The 23,408-nt window shown below is 35.9% G+C and overlaps 1 protein-coding gene and 1 pseudogene across 1 annotated transcript in view; both read right to left on the bottom strand.

Moving 5' to 3' along the window:
• SV2C (synaptic vesicle glycoprotein 2C) overlaps positions 1-23,408 on the bottom strand; it is a 164,440-nt gene that overhangs the window by 136,371 nt on the left and 4,661 nt on the right. The gene's annotated exons all lie outside the window — the stretch shown is intronic.
• Positions 4,286-5,258, bottom strand: LOC120598819 (40S ribosomal protein S7-like; annotated as a pseudogene).

Below are 23,408 nucleotides of genomic sequence, written 5' to 3'. Positions count from 1 at the left end.
GTGAACCAGACTTTGAAAGACTCGTCATGAAAGTGACCAGTGACCTGGGCTTTAACAGAATATTTGGCACATCTGGGCTTTGAGGACTGGAAGGAGAAAACAAACAAGGACTGGAAGGAGAAAACAAATAAGTACAGTAAGTAGATTATTTTCCTGCTGGACGGAAATGGTTTCATCTATTCTAAATTGAATTTTTTACTTAAGTGACAGTTTTTGGTCCTAATGATTTAAAAGATCCTAAAAGGTTCTCTAAATGTAAGCAGAATCAGTCAGGCTTATCTGCAACCCTCCTCCCATCTCCAAATGTTTCCTCACTTGGGGTATAATACAGAAATTGCAGGACAATATTCAACTCCCAGTCCACGGGTGTTCAGGGATACGCATTTATGGCATGTCATCTGCATAGCACATTCACATTTATAAAGTAATTTCAAATACATTATCTTATTTGATCCTCATTTGTACATAGAGCAGATTTTATAGATAAAGAAATTGATGTTGAAAGACGTATTGGGACTGGCCCAGAGTCACAAAGGGCCTGTTCTAAGAAACGTGAGCCAAATCTAAGACCTCTGGCTCTGAATCCTGTTCTCTTTCAGTTGCCAGACAAACTGAACTTCAAACATCCAGGTTCTTATGGCAAGGAGGCAATATTGTATCTGCTTTCTGATGTGTTTCATCCCATCCTGGCTTCCAGAATTCAGTTTCTAATTTCCCCATAAAATTCACATAAAAAGGCAAACTGAGAACAACAGAGCTCCATGGTGAGGTCGGTGCTGGTGGGCTGCTGTAGCGGCTGGCTTGTACCCCCATAGCTCAGTTCGGCACACCAGCCTCACATCCCTGGGATCAGCATGGTTACTACGAGGCAGAGGTTTAGGGGATGGCTGGTGACTGTTCACTTTCAAAAGTTAATTACACAAACCCTGAGGGTCCGCTGAATTAGATTAATAGCTCCATCAGGAACATGCCTTTGCTTGAGAGAGCACCCTGCCTGCTAACTTTACATGCAAACAGCAATTCTACCCAAGTGCATCTCTATTGATGCTGCACTGCCAAGAATATGCATGCCTCCACTTCCTGCAGCCAAAGAGAAGGCCCACCGGTGACACTCCATGTCCTTGATTTCAAATGGGGCCCCTCCTCTGCTTTTGTCCCACCTCCCTCACCCCAGGCTAGCCCTCCTAGCTGTTTTGACAAACCCTCACAGCTCCACTCTTGTTCAGCAGCATTCTCTTTCTAAAGATCTCAAGAAACATAAAAGTTAAGTCCATGCATGTTAGAAAATACCTCGCTATTAGGGAGAGAGAGAGAGACACCATGTATAGTTGTTAGGTCACTGAAAATACTAGGGGCAGTCATCCCTCTGAAGAACAGTTGGTAACAAGAGGTAACCCCTAACTGTTATTCTATTTCTATGGAAAATCAGAGTCGACTTAAGTCATTGTATCTTGAAATACCTATTTTATAGGTACAAACCATTGTATTCATTTCCTAATATAATGTAACTTAGATATAGAAAATCCTAAGGACTCCACCAAAAAACAGTTAAAACAAACTAAAACTAATTTCAGAAATATATTAGTTTCCTAGGGCTGAGAGAGCTAAGTACCACAAACCAGGTGGCATAAATCAACAGACCGATTGTCTCACAGTTCTCAGGCTACAAGTCTGAAATCAAGGTGTCAGCATGGCCGTGCTCCCTCTAAAATCCGTAGAAAAGAATCATTCTTTGCCTCCTCCTCACTTCACATGGTAGCCATCAATTCTTAGCATTCTTTGGCTAGCAGCTGCGTCGTTTCACTAATCTCTGCCCCTGCCATGAGAGGGCATTGTGCCTGTGTGTCTCTGTTGAAATTCCCCTCTTCTTATAAGGACACCAGTCATATTAGGGCCCACCCTAATGATCTTCTCTTTTTCTTTTTTTAATTTTCAATTTTTTAAAAATTAAGTTGATTGGGGTAACATTGGTTAATACAATCATATAATTTTCAAGTGTACATTATCATTTGACATCTGTATATTCTATTGGATGTTCACCACCCAAAGTCTAGATCCCCTTTACCTACTTCACCCTCCCCTGACCCCCCTACTTGACCCCCTTTACTCTCCTCCTCCCCAACCCCACTAGTAACCACTAGTCTATAGTCCATGTCTGCGAGTCTCTGTTTGTTTGTCCTGCTCATTTGTTGCTTTTAGGTTTATATCCCATGTGTAAGTGATATCATGTGATTTTCAACTTTTTCTGTCTGGCTTATTTCGCTTAGCACGATTATCTCGAGGTCCATCCGTGTTGTTGCAAATGGCAGTATTTCATCTCTTCTTGTGGCTGAGTAATATTCTATTGTATATATGTACCACAGCTTCTTTAGCCAATCATCTATCGTCGGGCACTTCAGTTGTTTCCATGTCCTGGCCACTGTGAATAATGCTGCTATGAACATTGGTGTGCAAATATCTTTATAGATATAAGTTTTCAAGTCTTTGGGGTAAATCCCAAGTAGAAGGATTGCTGGATCATATTGTAGGTCAACTCTTAGTTTTTTGAGGAACCTCCATACAATTTTCCATAGTGGCTGTAACAATTTGCAGTCCCACCAGCAGTGTATGAGGGTTCCTATTTCTCCACATCCTCTCCAACATTTGTTATTGCTTGCTAATGATCTTATCTTAATTATATTTGCAAAGACCCTATTTCCAAATAAAGTTACATTCAGAGGTACCAGGGGTTAAGACTTCAACATATCTTTTGGGAGGATGCAATTCAACCCACAACACCCATTCTACTAGAAAATTGACTGTATAGCAAATAAACCCATATTTGATTCTACTTAAGAATTATAATGCATCTCATTAGTATTTTCCTGTAATCACTCTCTCTTAGATATCCAAAATGAGGTCTGCAGATACTTCCAGTCTCAGAGAGATACTATCCATTTGATCTAGCAAATCACACAATTCTTTTAACCTCAAGAGGTTTAGCCCTTTAATCTCCAATATTAGAATAGAAAGAAGAAAATAGAATATTTATGAGCACGTGTGAAACACTTCTATCACTTTCCTTTTCTCCTTTTTTCATTCCTTCATCTTCATTGCAACCTACACACATTTTAAAATCATATGTAATAATACAGCAAGTAATTAAGATTTAGAAATTATTTCTTGAACACAAATTTTCTTCTGAGTCTCCCCCTTCAAGTAGTTGGCAGCAAAAAGGTTGATTTTATAATCATAAATTCACAGACATCAAATAGAAAAGAAGGTCAGACAGCCTGTGCTCACATGCCTAGTTTGCCAGTGACTAGCTGGGGGACGTTGGGCTAATCACTTCACTTCAAAAGTCAACAGGACTATGGAGAAAACCACAAGAAAACAACATAAGCACATAGCTCATTAGTTAGTCAACCTCTTCGTTTATACTGTGCCAGACAACAAAATCAAGTTCTTTTCACCATGATTAACTAAATTAACAAGCTGTCTCTATTTGCTTCAGGACAGGAATACTAAACTCAGATTTTATTTTCATTTGATCTCTAGGTCAAGTAGCAACAGATAGTTTAAAGCTTCAGCTTGAAACCGAAAGTCTTTTAAGTCTTAAAAGTTTAAGTGATTTTAAAGTTATTCAATATAAAGAAATTTTTTTTCTCTGTAGAATATAGATGTATCATATTTCCAGAATAGGAACACAGTGAATCATAGAATTTCAAGAAATTGTGCTTAAAATTTTTATGTAAAAATACAGAAATTAAAACATTTCTTGTGTGTGTGGTTTACAATAAAAAATTAATGGAAAAAAACTTTCTCATCAGATTTTGCTCTTGGAAAAAATTGTCTCGATCATGCAGTTTTCAAGGAACTATTCTTGGCTTGTTTTTAGTTACTTTTGACATCTGTCCTCTTTCTCTTAAGCGGAACTATTTTAAGCATGGCTTCCCAGGAGACACAGTATTCCTTCACTATTCCGGGAGCTAGGGTGAAGGCTTCAGTTATTAGCATTCCCCACATCTCTGGTGCCTGCGTTCAGGCTGAACCATATGGAAGTGCTGATATTTGGCCACTTTTGGCAACTTCATCTGATACACCTGTTACAACATCACAGCATTCAAGCATGTCCCTCACACGCCTCTAACTTCCTGGCACAAACTTCAGGCACCATTCTGTCCAAAATTTCCTGGCCTGTGTAGGAAGCTACTGATAATGTAGACAGTTTTACATCCAAGTCTCTGAAATTTTGGAAAACATGGCTAAACAGAATATTGTGAATATTTTATTCAGTTATTTTTGTTTACAATTGAAACTCTGGGAATTCAAAATTAACGCTCTTACCCGTGAGCTTCTTGTAAACACCAGAAAAAGTTTCAACCTTGTGTTCATATTGTTCTGCTGTGCTTTATCCAAATGAACTTACATGAGCCGGCTGCCATCCAGTTTCATGTGGATTCTCTTAACCACAGTATCACTTGGGAAGACCAAGTCTCCAGGATGGCACTGTGCACAGCTGTCAGACTGCGGCTCTTGGGATGCTTTTGCCTATTTTTTTTACGGCTTTTTCGAGTTGGCTTAGGCAGAATTCTCCTCTGAACTGTAAAGACAACATGCTTCCTACTGAGCTTTTTCTCCAATTTTCATACTAGCTGGACTTGAATTTTCTGGAAAGATTTCAGTTGAAGAACAGGAACAAAGATTATAATAGCTTTCTGACCACCATGACCTTCAATTTCCTTGGCTGCTGTTATAGTCAGCTCCCATGGCTGGGCCTTGAGGTCCAAGTTTATTTCCAGCTCAAGGAGAGCCTGGAGATGCCAGACTCGAACTTGTCTGGCTTCTCGCCATTGGGTTTCTCATCATTCGCGCTTGAACTGAACGTGGCCTTCCCCTGGTGAGCACTGGCCCGAGAAGAGCTTAAAACATTTCTTTAGAGCAAGTTCTGCAAATGTTGTCCATGCTTCTAATTTCTGATAAGCTTAGTGTCTGAACCTCAGACTCTCTGTTCCATATTACTATCACTGCCTTCCTGAGCAAATTCTTTCATATCATTCCTTCTCTTTATGTCCTTCTTAATCCCTACATAGGGGATGTCACTCCCATGTTATCTCTTCTAACTGACCATATTATAGAACAGAAGTTACTTTATTATCTTCATATTGTTTAATTGCATGTCTTTGTTATTACTTTTTTAAAAGCAAGAATTAAAAAAATCCTTATATTGCTTTCACATCACATGATCTTTTGTTGACTCCTCACCTTCCGCCAATCATGGGTCAGTAGCCCTAAGATAAAGTTTCCTAAGCTCAGTGTAGACAAATTCTCCCAAAAAAGTATCCTGAAAAACAAATATCTTTAATATTTGCCTACTGTGTTGCACAGACTAAATGTGAGTGACCTTTTCTAAAATATGGTTTTTACATACTTAGTTGTAATGTAAAGTTTAAAAAGATCTGTAGATATTTTACTGATTTCAAGAATTAAATTTTGTTTTAAAATGGCAGATCTTAAAATGCTGTAAAAATTAATTCTTTTGATAAAAGTGCATCCTTTATAGATCTTCAAATATTATATATACATGTATATACATATATATATGTGTGTGTGTATACATATACATATACATATACATATATATATATATATATATATATATATATATATATATATATATATATATATATATATATATATATATATATAAATCAATTCTTAACTGCCAAACACAGTATTCGATGAAAATAATCTGAAAACTATAAGGCATTATTTGCTTGTTATATCTAAATTGTGCATATGCAAAATTTGACTTTTATGCCAGTTCATTATTTTATGGCAGCATTTCTTAAACTACGTTCAGTGGAATATAAATTGAAGAAATATTAATAGGTGTTGCTGTATATTCACCATTGACCAAAAAAACAAGGTCTCATTGCACTCAAATTGTTGAAATTAAGCAAAAAGTTTGTAGTCATCACATTTTGCAACACTCTGTTACTCTCAAATTAGACTACTTCCAAACTTGATAATTATTCTTGGATCACATTAATTTTCTTAAAACAGTTAATGTCGGATGTGTTTATTTTTTCCATGGAATTCTTAGGTTGTTTCTGGAAGTATTTAATTCCTTTGTGTATTCATATTCGTGGTCTACTTTAACCTGAGTGTATGGCAAATTTCTTGAGTTTCTATTGGTGATCTGTGAATACATTCATTCTTTTAACATTCAGCAGATCTTTACTGTTTTTCTGCTACGTCTCAGGCACTATTTTAGGCACTTGGGATGCAACAATGACAAGATCCCTGACTTGTGAGTTTTCATGCTAGTATGGGGGAATACACAATAAACATGAAAATAAATCACATGAAGATTATCTATGCTATGAAAAATAAAAAACAAGGCAAAGAAGACTGAGAGTGGAGGAGAGGTAGGTTGCAGTAATAAATAGGAAATTGGGGTAGGTCATACTGAGATGAGATTTGGGCAATAAATGACTTAACGAAGGTGAGAGTCATCTAGGAGGATATATGGAGAAAGAATGTTCAAAGCAGAAAAGACAGAACAAAAACCCCAAGTCATTCCTGGCATATGAGAAGAACAGCAAGGAGGTCAGTGTGCTTGGATCAAAGTCATATAAGGAAAGGTAGGAGATGAACTCAGAAAGGTAACAGGAGGCCAGATAATAGAAAGCCTTGAGATCATTTGTAAGGACTTTGGCTTTTATTCTGATGATAAGGAGCTATTGCAGGGAAGTGAGCAGAGAAGGGACATGATCTGACTTCCTTTTAAGAGATTTCTCTGGCTGCTATGCTGAGGACTCTAGAAGACAAGAGTAGAAGCAGAAACCAGGTGAGAAGCTACTTTAGAAATTCAGGTGATTCCAACAGGTGGGGAGAACAGCAGTGGAGGTGGTAAGAAATAATCAGAATCTAGATATAATTTGAAGGTGGAGACACAAAGACTTCTTGGTGTGGAGTGTGAGAGGAAAGGGAGGAAAGGGAAGGATGGATTTTCCATCAACTGTGATGGGACAGGGTACAGAAGCAGCAGCTTTGGGTAGTGGTTGGGGAGAAAAGATCAAGAGTTAGTTTTTGGAATATTAAATTTAAGGTATTAATTAGACATCCAGTGGAGATGCTGAGTATGTAGTTAAAGTTCAGGGGACAGAGGTTTGTGTCAAAGTTATATACATTTAGGAGCCAACAACATATAGTTGGATTTTAAAGCCATAAAAATAAATGAGATCATTAAGAGAGTGAGTGTAGGTGGGGAGAAGAAGGGAGGGTTGCTCCCTGGATCACTAGGAGGTTAAGAGGTTAGAGAGAAAAGGATAAACCAGCAGTGTATATTGAGGAATGGCCTGTGTGACAGGAGGATGCCCAAGAGAAGGTAATTTCAATGGGAATTAATGCTGAGAGTACCAGAGAGGTATCCATCAGTCAGGATAGGTCAGGAGATTGAATTGAGAGGATTTAATGTAAATAATGAAGTTGTTTATCAGGTAACAAAAAGGGTGAAAAAATAACTCTAAGATATCATAAAGGTAGCAACCGCAAGATAAAACACCCCCTTTAGGGCTGGGGGGGGGACAGAGGAACAAGATTTGATTTATTAAATAAACTTAGAGGAAAGGCTCTACTGAGCTTAGCTCAAACCCCTGGAAAGCAGGAGCTGCTTAGCTGGTGCTGGTGTTTCTGAGCTCAAATGAGGGACCCTGTGGGTCTGGAAACCCTTTTCTAAAATGAGGCTGCCAGCCATCTGGTGCTAATGTCTCTGATAGGCGCTATGATTAGACAGTGTATTGGTTTCTCAGGGCTGCCATACAAATTAAAACAAACCTGGTGGCTTAAGACAATATCCTCTCACAGTCTGGACTGGAAACATGAAAGCAAGGTACAGTAAGGCCAAGCTCCCTCTGAAGGCTGTGAGGTGATATCTGCTCCTTGTCTCCCTCCTAACTTCTGGTGGTTGTCAGGAATCCTTGATAGTCTTTCGATCGAAGACACATTACTTCAATCTCTGCCTCCATCTTCATGTGGCCTTCTTATAAGGACATCAGTCATTGGATTTAGGGCTCACTCTAATTCAGTATAACCTCATTTTAACTAATTACATCTGCAAAAACTCTATTTCCAAGTAAAGTTATATTCTGAGGTTCTGGAGGGACATGACTTTTGAAAGGACACTATTCAACCTGATACAGGGAAGTTCTGCAAGTGCTGGAAAAACTGCAAACAGAAATCATGTGGCAACAGGAAGGAATTGTCACTTCTGGGGTGAAAAAGTTTTTCTAAGTCATAACACTCACAAGAACCACATGCAGACAGAAAGCCCATGGGAAGCTCATGAGAAAGAACAAGCTCCTTCTTCCTCCTCTAGCCTCTTAGTCTCTTCTAGTATCTCCTATTGGTAGAGCCTAAAATAGCATCATCTCAGAAATTTAGTTTGCAGAGTCTTACCGTCAACATCAAAACAGAATATTAAAAAGATTGGTTTGGAGCTAAGAGACCTCTTAACAATTATCACAAGAAAGGAATGATCAATCGTGTTAAAAGTTGCTGATAGGTAACAAAAGATGAGAATTGATAACTGTTCACTGGATTTAGCTTCAATTGCTCCTTGATCAAAGAAGTACAGGAAGTGCTGTTCTAGGGCTTTTTGTAGGTCTGGCCAGGCATTTCAGCACTTTGGCCAGCTCCTTTCCAAAAGAGTGCAGCCCATTTTGACTGACACTGAAACAGTTAATAGTCATCATATACATGCAGCCATATACAAAATGCTCACTGTGCTACCCACAGCCATCACATATCCTGTCACTTCCCTGTGCTGAATTTTATTTTGATGTTTGATGTTTCTTAATTTCGGTAAGAAGTTCATGGATGATTGAAAGCAGGTGCTTATGTTTTCATCTGTTTCTTTGGAGGGTGACAGAAGCAAGTAAAAGTAGTAGAAAGAAATTCTGTTGGTAAATCTGGAGCAAACTCAATGCATATTTTAGAGACCTAGATGCATCCTTGATGCCTCATTGATACTTTTTTGTGGATATTTTCTGCCCTTTTTAAAGTTAAAATTTATAAAACATGGTAATGTCCTGAATATTAAAAAAAATACATAATACAAAATAAAAACAAAGAGGAGACAATATAAAAACAGCACTGAACTATGAACGAAGAAGGTTGGATTCCAAGACTACCTTTGTCACTAACTAGTTATATAGTTAGGCAAGTGTTTTAACAGCTTTTGGCCTGTTTTAATTAGAAAGCTGACATAAAAGATCTCAAAAACTGTCAGCTCTTGACTTGTTTTATCTAACTACTAAAACTAGCAATGTATGATTATCAGTGTTATTTTGTGATTACTATGAATTTTGAGAGTGGAAATTAGTAGAGGATTTTACTTCAATATATAAATTACTACTTTTGTGCTCTATAAAGGGATTACATTTTTCACAGAAAAGTGACAGTATTCAACAAATTTGTAAGCTAATAGGAAACTAAAACACTGAAAGTGAAATCTGAAAGAAAACACCACAGTTGCCCATCACTGTTACTTGTTATTTATTTGATATCTGTGACTTTCTCTTCTTTCCTAGAAATTAACCAGTGTGTATGAAAAACAGAACCAGAAAGCACTTAGTGTATTTTGTTGCATTCATCAGTAGTTTGTTCCTTTTTTATTATTGAGTAAATAAATCATGATTTGTTATCCACTCACCAACTGAAAGACATTTGGATTGTTTCCATGTTTTGGAGATATGAATAAAGCCTACACAAACATTCACATACCGTTTTTTGTGTGAATGTAAGTTTTCATTTCACTTAGGTAAATATCTAGGATGAGGATCAATGGACCATATGGTGAATAGATGATAAACTTTATAAGAAATTGCCGAAGTGTTTTCCAAATTACCATTTTGCATTTCCATCAGCAATGTATGAGTTTCAAATGCTCTGCATCTTTGTCAGCACTTAGTATTGTAAGTTTTACTTTATTTTTTATGTTAGTCACTCTAGTGGGTGTAAATCTCTATCTATACCTGTTTTAATCTCCCATAAATGAAAACACCATACAATAAATTTCTATCTGTATGTGCAAAATGTATAACACATGTGTAGTTTTAATTTGCATTTCCTTAATGAAAAATGATGTTGAACATCTTTCTTATGCTCATTTACCTTCTATATATTTTCTATGGTATAGTGTCTATTCAAATATCTTGCCCACTTTTTACTGGATTGTTTTCTAATTTGTGAGTTTTGAGAATTATTTATGTATTATACATACAAATCCCTTATTGGATAAAGATTTTACAAATATTTTCTCTCAATCTAGGATTTGATTTTCATTTTCTTAATAGTGTCTGAAAGGAAGTGCTTAATTTTGATAAAGTCACATTTGTCAAGTTTTTCTTTATGGACCATGCTTTTGATTTCATATCTAGAGAATCTTTGCCTAACCCTAAATCACAAGTATTTTCTCTTATATTTTCTTCAGAAGATTTAAAGTTTTATATTTTACAATTACTTCTATGATCTATTTGGAATTATTTTTTTGCATTCAGTGTGAGGAATAAATTGAATGTTTTTTCTTTTCCTTTTCTTTTTCTTTTTTTTTTGGCACTTGGATATCCAAAGATTTGAGTACTGTTTGTTAAAAAGACTATTCTTTCTCCATTGAATTGCCTTTGCACCTTTTCCAAAAATCAATTGATCATATATGTATGGGTCTATTTCTAGAATCTTTAGTCTTTTCCATTTCTCTATATGTCTATCCTTTTCTCAATATGACACTTGATTCCTTGATTTCTATAACTTTAAAGTCAATCTTGTCAAGTAATATGAATCTTTCAATTCCTTTTTTTTTTTCAGACTTGTTCTGAGTATTCTCGTTCCCTTGTCCTTCCATATACATTTCAGAACCAGCTTGTTGATATATATATATTATATATATATTGTATTGTGTTCACGGATTAGAACACACAATATAGTAAAGACATCATTTCCCTCAAACTAATCTACAGATTCAATGCATCTAACCCAAAATTACAACTGGATGGATTATATATAAAATATATAATATATATTTTATAATATATTTTATATAATATATATATAATATATATATTATATAAAATATATTATCCATCCAGTTGTAATAATATATCTATATTATGTATATATAATATATATATTATTACAATTGGATGGATTATATATATAATATATATATATAATATATATTTATATTATATTATATATAAATTTATATTATATTATATATAATATATATAATTACAACTGGATGGATTATATAATATATTTATATGGATTATATAATATATTATCAATATATATGTAATCCATATAATATATATAATCCATCCAGTTGTAATAATATATATTAATTATACATATATTATATAAAAATATATAATATATAATATATAATATTAATATATTATATATTATATAATATTCTAATATATAATATATATTTTTAATATATATATATAAATATGTATATATAATCCATCCAGTTGTAATTTTGGGTTAGATGCATTGAATCTGTAGATTAGTTTGAGGGAAATGATGTCTTTACTATATTGTGTGTTCTAATCCATGAACACAATACAATCTCTTATTTAGCTAATTAATTTCTTTCTTGTTTTATTATTAGTTTCAGGTATACTGTACATTGGTTAGACATTTATATAGTTTATGAAATGATCCCCCTGATTACACTACCTTCCCTTTAGCTCTACACATAGCCATTGCATTACTGCTGACTGCATTCCCTATGCCTTGCTCCCCATCCCTGTGACCACCTGTCAACTACTAATTTATATTTCTTTAACCCTTTATTGCTTTCTCCCAGCACCCCACCCTCTTCTCCTCTGGCCATCACCAGATTTCTTTAATTAGTGCTTTGCAGTTTTCATCATAAAGATATTACACATATTTTGCTAGATTTACAATTAAGTATTTCTTTTTTAAAAAGTATTTCTTTTTGTGTACTATTGTAAATGGTTCTGCTTTCTTAAATTTGAATTTCCAACTGTTTATCACTAATACATAAGAATATGACTGACTTTTGCATATTAGTTTTAGTAGCTTTTTGTGTAGATTCTTTATGACTTTTCATGCAGATAACTATATTATCTTTTAATAAAGACAGTTCTCTATTTCTTCCCCCACCCCTTCAATTTCTTCCTTTCTATCTTCATGTCTTTTATTTATTTTTCTTGCTTTACTATTTTGGCTGTGGCTTGCAATATAATTTTGAATAGGAATGGTTAAAGCAGATGTCCTTGCCTAGTTCCCAGTATTAAGGAGAAAGCATTTAGGTTTTCATAATTAAGTATTATCTCAGCTGTAAGGTTGTAGGTGCCTTTTATTCTGAGTCTACTGAGAGATTTTTCTAAATCATAAATGGATGCTTAACTTTATCAAATAATATTCCTGCATATATTTATTAGATCATTGACATGATAAATTACATTAATTGATTTTCAAATATTGAAACATCTTTGCATTCCCAGGATAAACTTTGTCATGATGTATTATCCTTTTTATAACTTTCCAGATTCAATTTGCTAGTATATTGTTGATATTTTTGTCTATGTTCATGGAAAATATTGGTCTGAAGATTTCTTTTCTTGTAATGTCTTTGTCTAGTTTTAGTAGTAGGGTATTACTGGTCTCATAAAATGAGTTGGTAAGTGTATTCACCTTCGCTATATTCTGGAAGAGTGTAGGTAGAGTCAGTAGTAGTTCTTCCTTAAAAGTTTAGTAGAATTCACCAGAGAACACATTAAAATTTAACTGTACTGATCTCATGGAATTATGAAGATTAAATGAGATAGTATTTTAAAATAGCCTAGGTGCTATTACAAATACCCAGGCAATAATAAATATCTGCTATTATTATTAATCTATTAATCCAACTTAATATAGGTAGTTAGTATATTGCTAAAAGAGCACATACCTGCCAGGTGAAAAAGCTTATATGCCACAGGCTGACATGAAAACCCATCTAGATTGGTCAGAAGTGGTAATGGTAAAAAAAAAAAAAAAGAAAAAAGAAAAAGAAAAAAAAAGAAAAAAGAAAAAAAAGAAAGAACAAGAAAATAAGATATAAAAGAAAACTACAATAGATTTATTTGCTACAATCATTATACACTTATTTAAGGTATGCAGTGAAGGAGCATTCATGTTTAAAAATTTCAGCATTACACTATTTGAAACACTTTCTTTCATAGTTGCTTTTAAATTCCTATATGCCTACCGCTTCTTGGCCTTTTGGCTAAGATCAAGTGTAGTAAATTCCTATATGCCCAAGGAAAGCATGTTGACTTTACCTGAGTCAAAATTAGGAATGCACTTAGGTGCAGGTGAATAATAAAGCAAAATTCCTATTTTGTCTACTTTACGTTTTAGTGACAAAAAAGCCATGAGTACTAAATAAAGAATAATAAGTAATAAATCATAGTTGCTACAATTTTATAAATCCATTAAACAACATACTAAATATTTAGCAGTTTTGATTATGCATTATTACGCACAGCATAATTTTTTCATATATCTCTATATAGTTTTGCTGACTGACATTATGATGGAATAGGTGTGGTGGGAGGCAGTGAGGCATACCAGGAACTGTAACACTGTGTAAATGTCTAATAGCATATTAATGAATCAAACTAATGAGAAGCAAAATCTAGATCTTCCAAATGCTAAGGCTTCACTGGCTATTAACAGAGAGGACTCAGACCTTGGCAGTCCTAGGTTGGCGATAATCTCAGAAGCATTTCAATGAAAGAGACTGCTAAAGTAAGGTCTTGTTTCCTCTTTGATTAATAATTAATATCTATTGAAAACCTCTCAGTCTACAAGTAAACAACTAAGCCAAATGATTCTCTGTAATGCTCTTATAGAGTTCTGCAGAATACACAGATTCCCTTGGTATATGAAGGGAACCTGGGTTTTTAAGCCCTACAGGTATAAAACCACTATTCATAGCTCTGTGACTTTGAGCAAGTAACGTATGCACTCTGGGCATCAGACTTTTCATTTCTAAAATTCATTACCCCCTACTGATTCATCCCACAAATATTTTTTGATTATGCTTGGCCCTGTTTTAACCTGCTGGGCCCACAAGGGTGAACCTTTAAGAACCTAGCCCAAGAAATGAGCATTCACCAAAGAGAGTAATTTGTGTTATCACTGGATAAGATGTACCAGCCGCATGTTGGAAAGGCACCTAAATTAGACCTGGGAACATCAAGTAAGACTTCCCTAAGGAAACTACCTTTAGCTGAGTCCTGAAGGATGAATGGGAGTTAGCTAGGTGAGCTGTGGGGTGAAGGGTGAAGTGGAGAGACTTCTGGCAGGCAGCAAGGCCCAGAGGAGGCAGAGGGAGAGCATGGTGCCATCAGGGACCTGAGGGAATTCACTGTGACCTAGATAAAAATTGCTAATTGATCTTACAGCAATAGGGAGCCATTGGTGATTTTTAATATAAAAATGGATGGGGCCTTTTGTGCTTTACAAATGTATAATGGATTGAAAAAGGACACAATTGAAGTCCAAAGGGCCTTTTAGGAAGCTGTTGCATTATTCCAAGTGAGAAATGAAGGTGGTCTGGACTCAGGGTAAAAAAAAATTAAATAGCAAGCGCCTAGAAGGATGACTATTGTATGCTGGGGACCCAGTAAGTGTTAGCTGCTTGCTTTCTTCTTCTCTTATAATCTGTCCCATTGTTTTAAAAGGGACTTTTCAAATGTTCTAGTAGCCATACAGGTAAAATCCCTTTCCAATGAATAAATTTTAAAAGAAATGTTCTTCATAGCAGATACTTTCATATGTCAACAGGGAAGAAATGCATTCTATTTCACCTCTATTTTTAGCTGTTTAGGAATGAGATTTCTAATAAATGTTGATGTAAATGAATTTCATTGCAACAAAATTGTTACTATGTCTTAATTATAAGTTTTATCATTATTATTAGCAGCCACTCTTGTCACTGAGATCACATCAACTGTTTTACTATCTTTGTAGAGTTTAAACACTATTTTAAAATTATTTTGATAGTTTCATCTTTATTTGTTGAGTATTTCTCTCCTCCCTTTCTTGAATGTAAGCTCCATGAGAATAGGGACTTTATCTGTCTTGTTTTCGTTTTGTCTCCAGTAGCTGGGAAGAGTGCCTAGCACTTAATAGAGGCACAATAACTATGTGTAGGCTAACTGATTCACAGAATGAATGAAGAATGGGCATCTGTTTATATGAAGTAACTGAAATTGGCCATTCTTAGCTGTTATTTCTACCTCAAGTCTCTCTGCACTCTAAGCCATTGCATACCTGATTTCAAATTCATCTCTTTAAATGTGCAGTTCTGATAAAGACAATCCCCTGCCATCAAACCAAACAGCTGTATCTGACCTTCAAGGATTCCCATCCATCCTTGCAGCTCATTCTCCCACTACTCCCACATTCCAGTCTTCACACAGCCTCTCTCTCAGATCAACAGAACCACTTGCCACCCGCTAACTGCATCTCCATCTCTACCTCAAACACCCTGCATCTCCCTGTCTACCATCTGCCCATCATGGCTCATTTTGAATGTGATTGCTTTTGAAGTTTTTCTTTATTCCTTATGTCAGTGGTTCTCAACTGGGGCGATTTTGCATGTTCTCTGCTCCTACCCTAGGGACATGTAGCAATGTTCAGACACATTTTTGGATGTTGACAACTGGAGGATAAAATACTACTGGCAACTAGGGGGTAAAGGCCAGAGATGCTGTTAACCATCCTGCAATGCACAGCACTGCCCCCTACAACAAAGAATTATCTGGCCCAAATGTCAATAGTGCTGAGGTTGAGAAACACTGCCTTAAGTAAATGTCTTAACCACCATGGAAAGTTGGATTGCTTATTACTGAACTCCCACTCTTTGTTTTACAGTATGTATATTTAAGCTGTCTGAGTCGTCCCTCACAGGTCTGTATACTTAAGATCCCAGGCTATAACCCAACCATCTCATTTTTCCTAATGAGCGTAGCCTATCCCTTGCACAAGGGAGATGATCAGATTGTTGACTGAAATTGAATTAAAATTTCTCCTTTATTTAAAAGAATATTCTATTTTCTATTTAAGTCTATTTTCTCTTGTTTCCTGTTAAGAAATAGTAAGCACCATCTTTTTGTGCATTTAACCTTTAAATACTTAAAGACTGTTATTAAATAACTTATCTATCTTCTTATCTCCAGATAAATTTGACTACCTTTTATGATCCCACAGAAAAGCATACCCTTTAAGGGCAAAAACTAGTACTAAATTAGATTAAAGGTAGTTCTGATGCTAGTTTTCATTACATATTAGGAAGCTACATTTATCTCATTTCGCACATCTGTAGCTTTTGAGCTAATAAACAAACAATAGCCAATCTTAACCTCCAGTTGATTAAAGGTGGCTTTACATGAATCAGGACTAAATAATAAATGCCATGATTTATCTAAAGCTCCTCTTTTTCTAATTATGCTAATATTTAACAGAGTTAATAAACATTTGCTAATTGTATAGTTAATTGACATCATAAATATTTGCTGAGCATTTTACAAATAAAATACTATGGCCAATTGGCTGACAGGGCTGTACATTTAGAGACTTTTGGCACATTTCAAAAATTCAACTAAGAGCCAAAATCCACATCTGACCACCAGCTCCCAATTTTAGCTCTTCTGAGATAAGAGAAATCTATCAGCCTAAGGAATATACACACATAGACAGACACTAGTTCTTAGAGTGAAATGTGGAATTTTGAATGAAATTCAGCTTGGGTAAAAAGAAGTTAAATCTAATACGATCAGAAAAGATCTTCATAAACCACTCTCACCATTACTAGAAGCCGAAATCTCTTGAGTATCAACCCAAATGGCCTTCAGGCTGAGGACAAAGGCTGTGGCCACCTGAGAAGCTGTTACACTGAGAAGCTAGGCATCTTGATTCCCAAGGCTGTCAAAGGAACAGTGAAAACCATCAAGAAAGAGAATTTCATGTTATCATATGTCAACCAGACCGAAAATCAGTGATTAGTTATCCTTCGAGGGAAGGAGCAAACTCCTCCAAGCAGAAAGGCACAATGCGATCAGAAGACCCTCAGAAGGCACTTACCACTGTCATGGTTTCCTGAGATGTCACAACTCATCAGTACCAGCAAGAGGAAATAAAGACAAGAAACACTCACACACAAACTCACACACACATACCAGCAAAAGAAAGTGCTAACATTGCCAGCAGGAAGTGAGGCAGAAGTAACTTCAGAAACATCACTGGGAATCCCAAGAACTCAGGTACACACTTTATTGCACTTTAATCTTAGGCAAAGATAGTTCATAATCTGATTTCTAAAAAAGTTTGTAGTACTTAATTTCAAAATCATTTACTAAGTAAAAATAATTTCTAAGCCAGCAATTGCATATAGCATGAACTGTGATGTTCCATCTTATTTAGGAGCTTTATTAAATGGAATATAATGCTACTGCAAATGTCTGACGTGACAATCAGCATAGCAACTGTGTAATATGGTAATAATTAGGGAGTACATAATACCAAAAAATTGGGAGAAACTGAATTAGTTCTCCATTGTAGAATATCCCTTTAATCTTGGCTCAGGCCCTATCAGTCTACATTTTAGGCAGAGATCAAATACCTCCAAATCTTCCGTGGCCAGTAGATTTTGTTAGTGTCAGCCTTTAAGGAAAATCATGTGATTCTCCTGATGTTAGAAAAAACTGTAGATATAAAATGGCCTATATTCTTAAGTCTCACATTCAATTATATTAATCAATGGCTTTTCTCCTTGGGTTTGCTGGGAAGTGGATGTTAACCTTTATAGGTCTGGATTTTTTTTTTTTTTTTTTGTATTCACTGTCTTTGAATATAATCAAAACTTCTTGTTCACACACATCTGTATCCAGGTATGATCATTACATTTTCAGGTTCATAGTAATGAATATTTGTATTTATTTATCTATGATGTATTTATCCATATGAGGCAAGCTCTGCCCAACAACGTCCTCTGCACATCACAAAGAGTATGTGCCCTTATCAGTACTCCAACTTTACATTAAAAGGCACACAGGGCAGCATATATTATTCGATCCTGGGTCACTCTTTCACTGTCTTCTGATTTATTCTTTCTGAATTACCCTTACAGCATTTTCAGTTGATATGAAAATATTCATATCCTTGAACTGTGGGCCAAGATAGGTCACCAAGCTTTCACTCCCTCTTTTGTCAGAGTCTCTTCTGGAAGCAGTTCAGAGAGCTCCCACCCTCATGCACAGAAGACTCTGGCAAGGGAATCCCACAGGAAACACTGTTGAGCAGTGACCTCAGAGAATAACAAGATTTTAAAAACAGGTTAGAAAGAACCACCAGATTCCTACTGGGCATCTCCCTCACTTGTTGGAGCAGCCAACTTTGAACATATCTGTTTGTTTCTTCTCTCCTCTAAATTTCCCCTGTCCTTACCTGTCGCTAATCAAGATTAGAGCAGCATGGTAAAACCTCAGTGCCTTCACAGCCCAGATCTCCAGATTGCTTGGATTTGGGATGAGCCTCAGAAGTAGAAGTATGATAAAGGCTTGTGTATTCTCTACAGACATACCATTTCTGCATATTCTCTACAGACACACCATTTTGGTAGGCAGGTCCAGCTCACACTCTGCCTCCCTTCACAACCACTACTAGAGAGAGAGTAATGTGGCAATAGTCACAGAAAGAGCATGGTCCCTTCGGATACAATGCTGTGATGGAGAGCCCTCCCTGTGTTACAACCTGTCCCTGCTCACCCCCAAATACTTACTAAACGTCGTGCTAAAATATAGAGAATTTAGAGCGACCTAACATTACCTACTAATAACATATATTTTGCAATGCCTTATTAAATAATTTTCATAGATAAAATAACCTACCTGCACACATAAGTTTAAAATATCTGTGTAATACCTTAACAGTAAGAATAGAATAATAATAATTTATGTTTTAAAATATGTAAATGTTCCAGTTAACAACTCTAGAATACAAAATGAAGACTTGAGAGGCTTGCTTCTGAATGAAGAATAACCATGAATGCAACAAACACCAATGTGGACAAATATAGGTGAGCTTATTAATAACTTAAATATCTCAAGTGTTTTTACCACTGCTGATGTAATTTTCGGAAATGATGAACAACACTTGGTAAGATTTTAAACAAAACAAAATATAATCTTCCCTTGATTTATAAGTAGTTCCATTACTGGAAAATACATTATATATAAAAGTTATGCAAAAAATACTTGTCTTTATATATAAAACAGAAAAAAAATCTAGGCTTAAATTGTTAGAAACAAAATTTTCACCTAAATCGATGTCTGATGGGACACTGGAGAGTTGTGCAGTGTGTGAGGCAATGCTTTGTTATGTGGAACTGTTCTGTATACCTTATACATCTTTTATTAATGAAATGTGGGCTGTAGCGATAGTGCAATAGTTCTGAGCCTACACTTAAGAGGCACCGCTGGTTTCCACTCCCCTTTCTTATACTTCTGCAATCGTAAAGCAAAAAAATATGAACTGCGTAGCCGATTATTCTAAGCAGGATTAAAAACCTGAACCTAACCAGTAAATTGGAGAAAACCCTGCAAACTCAACCTAGAACATGCAGTCCCCAGCCAATGCATAGATGCATGAGTGAAAATAAATTATCATTGCTTTAAGTTACTTTTGGAGTGGCTGGTTAGCCAGCATGATATAGCCATAAATGTCTGACAAATGCTTGCCCACCCGGCATAGGGAAGGCAAGTATGGTTAAAGGAGGAATAGAAAAGTCAATGAGAAATTCATGATGTTGGACAGGGAATGGCTAGATATTGGCAGTGGGGGGTGGGGGAGGGGGAAGGAATGGATGGGATCCAGGGAAAAGGTAAAAGTTAACCAGTGCTACATATACGCAATGCTCAGTCACTAGCCATATGAGTTGCTGGGATTTAGAAGAGCCCTCCAACAAACCACATCGGTATGTGTTTCATGAGTTCGCTCCCTTCTACAATCACCTGAAAGGACAGAATATGAAAAGTCTGCCATATCCTGACAAATTCATGAAAAGGCAGGCAGAGGTGTAATAAGAATTGATTAAAGCCCATGTTGTCACAAAATAAAACTCCTGTCATCAAAATTTAAATAATGGTTCATTTATCCTTGCAGATTATAAACACATATAGCAGTAAACCAGAAGACCCAGAGCAAGCCCATGAGTATTTCATTTTTACCAACATTTTCACCTTCAAAGAAATTGGTGTCTTTAACAAACCTGGCTTCTATCATTTAGATATTTTTAATATTAATTATCTGTAATTCTATCTGGTACTAATGTTCTGATATTTTTAAAGTTGTCAGTCAATGATAAATAAAAGAAATAATTAGTTGAAAAAAACTTGCATACAACCACAGGAAATTATTCCATGTTCAAATGACATAGGAATGCATCTTAAATAATTCATACACATTTTTAAAGATTTTCAAATAAGCCACACTACTCTCAAGTTCTAGATCTGTACAAAAAACTGAGCGTCTAAGTATCCAAAGCAATGAAGAAAAAATGCAATTTGATACAAGAATCACACAGTTCACAAAATGAAAGACAAACCAGTGATTATAAATAACTATGTGATTACTTGACAACCTGGATAAAAATTGACAAATTTCTTTTTTAAAAATGCAGCTTATCGAAATTGACATAAGCAGCAGCAGAAACTCTGGAGCTTTTATCCGTTAAAAAGAAATGACTTTTGTAACCAATCAGAGACTTAAAAGCATTAAATAAAATTCTGTACACATTCATAAGAAATTTTAGCAAATCAAAAACAGAAACTTATCCAATTTGATAAAAGTAAAGGCAAATGACAGAATTGCTTAAGCTGAAGGACTTAGGCTAAGGTCACAAACAGCGTTCTGCTGCAGCCCAGAGGCATGTGGAATAAATTAAGGATGTTTTCTCTGCCCCTGGTACTTCACGGATTGGAAGTTTGTGCATCTAGAGATAGCATCCTAGGCAAAGTCCTGACATTCTCATGTCCATTAGGAGGGGTAAGGCTCTGCCAAGCAGTTTTCTCAGATGGTGGGCAGGAAAAAAAGTGGGCATACAAGCAGTATAGGAAGAGCTTTGTTAGGCATCACCAGAGGACTGAAGTCTGGAGAGTGGAAGGAGATTATGACAAGATAGGACATGCGAGGGGTTTCTGGGGCGCTGGGTATAATCTCTTTCATAATCTGGATGTTGTTTAAAGAGATGTGTTCAGTTTGTGAAAATCAATTGAGGTACACACTTTTAATAAGTGCACTTTTTTATCTCTGTATATTTCAATTATAAAGGTTTAAAAATTATGTCAAATATTTTCAACCCTATGTATCCAGTACCGAGAGTTACAAAGATCTCAGTCACCTGAGGTTCAAGGCATTCAGAATATAGCAGGGAAATACATGTAAAGAGGCCATAAAGACAAAGCCTGAGAAGCACCCCTACAGTGGTGGCTGCAAGAAGAGATAGAGAAAGGGACCCAAGTTATGCCATGGAGGGTCATGAAATTTTAAACTGAGGCTTGAAGCACAGGTGGGAGCCCTTCCCATAGACAAATGAGTATATGTTGGGAGTGGGGGAGGGTAAATGGTGGTAGGGAGGACATTCCAGGCCCATGGGAAGATAAAAGATGACCAATCTCCAATCCCATTAAATACACAGTCATAGCAGAATGAAAAATGTCCCTAAAAGCAAAATATTCTGAGCAGTAATACAGGTTTTTGACAGCTATTGAACGCATAAGATTTACTGAGAACAGAGGTGGGAGTGGGAGGAAGGTCCTCTACTTGAATAACTTAAGTCAGCGAAGAGCCGTTCTTCTCAAGGGCCATCACACTTAATGTTTATAATTGGGTTCCTTTTTTCATTTCAAATAAAAATAGCTTTATTGAGTACCAGAGTAATTCATATTCTCATGACTTGAGTTACCTTACCTATATTATGAACTAGAAAAGTATCTATGGGAAAAACTGGCACTGTTTTTTAGTCACTAAAACATTAATACTTAGACATTTTTGAGAAATAGCATCATAGGGACCTCTTGAAATTAATTTTTACCACCTTTACTGGTAGCTTAATTACAATAGTAGTATGTGTGTATTGTTGAAAACTCAAATGATTCAGAAATACATAAAGTAGAAAGTGTAAGGTTATCTCCATCCTGCTCCCAAAAGATAACTGTGTGGTCTTGATCCTCCTAGATTTTTAAAAATACCTTCATTTTTTAAAATAGAGACATGCCACATATTTTGATCATTAAATTGCTATATTTTAAACTAATAAGATATCTTAAAAACATTTCATGTTAATTATACATAAGTTCACCTCATTTGTTTCAATGGCTGTGTAGCGTTTCTTTAGATGAACCATAATTGATCTGAACATCCTCTGACGGACATTAAGGATGTTTTTGACTTTGCACTACTGTGAATAATGATGCAATAAACATCCTGTGCGAAATTCTGATAATTTATCTTAATATTGTGATACCTCTGAATATGTCTGGAAGGGAAAGACAAAGAAGTCTCCCAGGAAAGGGCTCACACCAAGTGAAAGATGATTTGAGACCTACTATTTATGGTCCCAGGACAATGGGCTGGCGTCAGAGGGGAAAACTGATTATAAATTCAGGACCTTATGTCACTTAAGTGTCCTCTCACCAGCCTCCATGCAGTCACACATCCTCTAAGCTCTCCAAGGACATGAAGAGCACACAGCGGCATCAGCAGATTTGACAATAGTGAAGCCAGGTACTCCAGGCAGTAGGAGGCAGGTTTGGCAGCAGTGCAGGGAAAGGGGATGAGGACTGCGGGGTGGGTCCCTGAGGACTCAAAGGAATTTGCAGCAGGCTGGGAATCCGTAACTGGAGTAGGAAAAGAATCAGAAAAATGATTGTGGACTCTATTGTGGATTTGTATTTCTACCTCCACACTGATAACGGCCACAGGAAACCCAGGCTGCAGATTTAATTGAATACTTTAAAAAATAATCTTTATATTTAAGCAACTCTTATGTTCAATGCAGCTCATGTGTTTAATGTACATTAACTGGGGCATGCTATCACGTGTTGTAAGGAATAACAGTATGAGGGCAAATATGAGAATGGCCCCACGGAATTATTAGAATGTCACTTCCCAAAGACAAAAACACAAAAATGCAAAATGGAAGAAAGAAAAAATGACTTACTTAAAACTACTAAAAAGTAGTATTAAAATTAATATATTTAAACAAGCTAGTCAAAGCCTGAGATGATAAAGTGGGTCACCTTCTCTACCCACTGCAAAAATGCACAGCTATTCCCTGCTGC

Source organism: Pteropus medius, unplaced genomic scaffold (assembly GCF_902729225.1).
Source record: "Pteropus medius unplaced genomic scaffold, Ma_sr-lr_union100, whole genome shotgun sequence".
Classification (NCBI taxonomy): Eukaryota; Metazoa; Chordata; class Mammalia; order Chiroptera; family Pteropodidae; genus Pteropus; species Pteropus medius.
Note: the sequence above shows the minus strand (reverse complement) of the source record. Positions and strands in the feature narration are given on the sequence as shown.